The sequence below is a fragment of the Empidonax traillii genome, unplaced genomic scaffold (genome assembly GCF_003031625.1).
Source record: "Empidonax traillii isolate 1590-97213 ecotype Southwest subspecies unplaced genomic scaffold, ASM303162v1 scaffold389:size961896, whole genome shotgun sequence".
Classification (NCBI taxonomy): Eukaryota; Metazoa; Chordata; class Aves; order Passeriformes; family Tyrannidae; genus Empidonax; species Empidonax traillii.
Window position 1 is genome coordinate 535255 of NW_020955582.1, and position 4513 is coordinate 539767.

The following is a 4513-nucleotide window of genomic DNA, read 5'->3' on the forward strand; positions in this document are numbered from 1 at the left end:
TCCCTACCACTTTTCTATTGACATACCTTGTAATAGGTGGGTACGTTCCCCTCATCCAGAACTTCTGCAGGATCTACCTACTCTCAAAAATTTCTTGATTCAGTTTAGATTTTATTCATCTCTGAGCCAAGGGGTCTTGAAGGTAGGATCTAACTTCATAACAGAAGCACGTAATCTGTCACTAGTGGTGCAATTTCTGTAAATCATATTGGTATCCATTCACATTGGGAAATTTGAAGAAAATAATCTCCGTATCCAAGCACAAGCTTTCTAGTAGGTCATTCTCAGTCTCTCAAAAGATGCCTTATCAAACGTACAGATACTCTTTAGCTTACATAACTTTACAAGGAAAACAACAACAGCTTCAAGTCTAGGAGTCGAATAGTAAGTTAACAGCAGCAATATGATACAGCTGCAGAAACACAAACCAATGTGAATGCAGAACAAGCAGCTCCAGAAGCCATGTAACAAGGTCTGGCACTCAGCCATCCCCCCCACCAGCCTGCCTGTGCCTGGAAGAAACTTTTCTCTCCAGTCTCTTCTGTATGTGCCTTCACTTCTCAAAAGCACAAAAAAGTACAAAAGGGATCATACATACAAAACAAACAAAACCCAAACAAACGCAGGTCAATATTGAAAGCTTAAGTGCTAAGTTACTATCAGTCATAATCTCCTTGTGAGGCTAACCAGGCTGACACTTGCCTGTCAAGCAAAAATAACATCTGCTTTGAAACCTACCATTGCTCCATACTATAGTTACTGGAGGAGGGGGATATGACTGCAATTGTACTTAAAATATACTTTTTAAAAAATAATTTTTTTTAGTCAAACCTTTTTTTTTAAGCTTACAGCAATTATTACTATAAATTAAAGAACTGTGGTATCTATATAATGAAAAGAATTACCAATATCATCTTTGTCTCTCTTCTGTGCCACTTAAATAACAAAGACTGGAAGGATGGTAAGTAATACTTCAAAAGCATTTTTAGCTGATTGAAACAATATGATTAATATAATTCTAAACAACCTACAAAAGAACTAACGCATGTAGTCTGAAGATTTTGTACTAAGACAAATGTTACTGTGTCAAGTGAGATGCACTTAGCCAGTCATTTCCTGAATTCTTTTTCCTGTTATTTTACATGCTTTAAAATCTGTTTTCCCAAAATGTTTACTCCCTCTTTCTCCAGGGATTCCTTTGAAGTGACTTCATAATAGTCCACTAACAAGGGCACTGATATCACAATCTGTTATCAGGTGAATCAATTTACGTAAAAAATATATGATTTTGAAGCAGAAATCAATGGGAAGAAAAGCTCCATTGCAGATGAATGACGTGTTTAGCCGTATGTGCCTTCCAGCACCAGGCAGGGGCCAGCAGGCTTACTTATCAGCTAAGACTGTTCAGCAAGAAACTAACAGTTGGATTCGGCTTAGGACGTGTTCAAACTCACAGCTTCAAGGAAGACATCAAATCACCGAACCAACAGCTAAGACAATGACGCTCCTCTGCCTCTCCTGAAGAATATGGTCCACTAGACCCCGAGATTTATGGAGATATTACAGAAGACAGTAGGGCAGTGAGGACATGCCCCAGCAAGAGAAGAGCTGTACTCACACCAGATGTGTTTTGGAGTAATGCGCTATCACTACAAGAGGGCACACTAGCACGTTGACCTTGTATTCTCAGGCTTGTTCTTTTTATTCTTCAACTTTTTGCCCTGAGCCCCTACAGAGCTGGGGCCAGCCTGCCTCAAGAGGCACAGAGGCCTTGATCAGTTTGCACACCCCAGAAACGCAGGCTCTCAAGGAGCTCACCAAACAAGATGGTAGGGAATATTCAATGTCTCCAACAGACTCCTTTCCTTTGTTCAGCAGCAGCTTACTCATGCTACAGTATTTCCATGAAACACATTGAGTCTAATTTTTATCCTATTCCTGTAAAAAAATTATTTTGGACCATTTCTTCAGTACATTATTAATCAGCAGTGTCTGAGCCTCACATTTCTCCCATTAAAAGAGCAATTGTGATGTTCCCCACCAGCCGTGATCTGAATGAAATTTATCAAAAAAACCCACAAGCATCACTACTTAATTATGTTGACAACAATAACTTGGAAAGCAGTACTGCATGCAAGCCAGAGCATTTAAATGGACTGTGGGCACAACTTAATTTCTGTACACTGCTGTTACATCTTCAGCAAACACGTAACAGAAGTAATGCCATCTAGTTACCTCTAAAATCATGGTAGGCAGAAACTGGCTTCTATACTCAATTCAGCATTGAAGAGAGATGATGGTACTCCAGTTAGAGATCAAATCAAGAGAGCCTGTCCCCTTTGAGATCCTCTGTGCATATTTATTCATTTAAGAACCCCAAGACGATGGTTACAAAAATTTTTGCTGTTCTGCTTCAGAACTTCACGTTATTTCAAGACTTGACTGATTTAATTTTTTTTCTATTAAATATATTCATGAAAGAAATTTTCATCACCTAGGACAGCAACTACTTGCACAAAATAGATTACATCCTTTGGAATGTCTTCTTGGACAATCCTGCTCTACGTGTCAGGCATTAGAAAAGTTAATAGAAGAATTCTGTAAAAGACTTCTTTTTTCAACTGAAGCTTCATTTCTTCCAGTTATGAATCTTAACATGGAAGTCAATTTTGGCATGCAAAAAGTGAACCAGAGCCAAAAAGTCATCTGCAATATTCAGCCTAGCATGCAGCAAAGCCCAACATGTATTAAAAGTATTTTTTTTTTTTAATTGAAAGTACACAAAGTGTAGACAAGCTGTAAAAACACTCAACACTTGGTAAGATAATACACGATAATCCATTCCAAAAAAACCCCCAAATTTTTTATTTTTTATGAAGGTCATGATTTACTTGCTTTAGTGGTTATGGAAGTGAAATAATAATGTCATGCACAGGAATGAAGCATTACGAAAACTCCAGAGCTCTGTCAAGAGATTTAGAAGGCAAGTTTCAGAAGTAACAACCAGAGTTACTTCAGTAAAGACCATTCTTCCACACTGTGTGGAGCTAAGCAGGGAGCCCCCGGTGGTCTAGGGGAAATGACACTGCACTGCCACTGCAGAGACCCGGGTTCGAATCCTGGTCGGGGCCCCTCCCCGGGCAGATGGAGCTCGTTAGCCCTGTAAGGCAATCCATCTACATCCTGAGGACCTCGCTGCCACCGTCCAAGCGTGCTTGGCCCCGGCAGATGAACCTCAGGATTAAAGGGTGGGCTCAGTTCCGCGCACACTGTGTCTCACCTAAAAAACCCAATGCGCAGGCTGGAAGGTGGAAAGACCTTCCCCGGTTCTTCCTTCGTGAAGAGACTGGCCATTAATTTAATCACTGGAGCTAAGCAGTGCAGAAAGGCATTTCAAACATGTGATTAACATCAATGGCTGTTTGTGCTTGCAAGCACAGACAAACACAGATTCTCAAAAAGATTATCAGGAACATCACTATACTATGCTCTTGAAGACAATGGAACACTGTCAAATAGAATTAAGGGTGCCTACTGACAGAAGAAAAGCCCAAATCAAACAAATCACTAGAAAGCAGTGAACATTCAGTATTCTTGGAGAGAGAATTCAGAATGTGGATTGGTAAGAATTTTCCATTTATCCTCTGCCCAAATTTAGTTAACACTAGTCTTCTGCAAATCTTAAATTAACTCATGCAACACAGATTTAAAAAAAAATCAAGACCAATTCTTTAAAAAAAAGGAACTCCCCCCTTCTAAACTTTCAAAGATGCATTCTATTCGTATCCATACAAATGTTATTTCAAAGTAACCTTTGCAACTCAAGGTGTTCCATAATGCACAGTTATCCACTGCCTCTTAGAGATTTCAGCCCTAGCTCAGTCTGAACTGGGATCAAATGCTGCATTCCCTTGGACACATCTGAATTGCTAGAGAAGTGACAGGGACAATCTGCTGTATAATCCATCACAATCCAGCAGAATCATTAGTTCAGCAAAAACAAGGATATGTGGTATCCTATGGACCTTAGACTTGTTTCCTAAAGTAACAAAGCCAGCAGCACCTTCCCTGATTCCATTACTCCCCACCCCTCAATTCCCTCAGATTTTATGTCCCTAAAATGCTACAGAATATTTTCTGCTTGCTTCAGTTTCTTTAATTGTCCTTGATAATGGCTTCGGCTTCAAGAGTGTCCCTTGCAAAACCTTTCTGGCTGAGCAGGTCAGCAAGGATAATCTTCAGTTATCTGCCTACTGATGGACCAGCATGCCAGCCAGTGGATAACGGGCAAATTGTTTCTGACTTTCATTCCCTATGACAATGGATGTAATGTAATGGCCAGTCTTCGCGAACGAAGAACCGGGGAAGGTCTTTACACCTTCCAGCCTGCGCATTGGATTTTTTAGGTGAGACACAGTGTGCGCGGAACTGAGCCCACCCTTTAATCCTGAGGTTCATCTGCCGGGGCCAAGCACGCTTGGACGGTGGCAGCGAGGTCCTCAGGACGTAGATG

The 4513-nt window shown here is 40.6% G+C and overlaps 1 protein-coding gene and 1 non-coding gene across 6 annotated transcripts in view; one reads left to right on the top strand and one right to left on the bottom strand.

Moving 5' to 3' along the window:
* The window catches only part of TMCC3 (transmembrane and coiled-coil domain family 3), a 161731-nt gene that overhangs the window by 26576 nt on the left and 130642 nt on the right, over nt 1–4513 (bottom strand). The window lies entirely within an intron of this gene.
* TRNAG-GCC lies at nt 3060–3131 on the top strand. Its single transcript has one exon. It is a non-coding gene; the product is annotated as a tRNA-Gly (tRNA).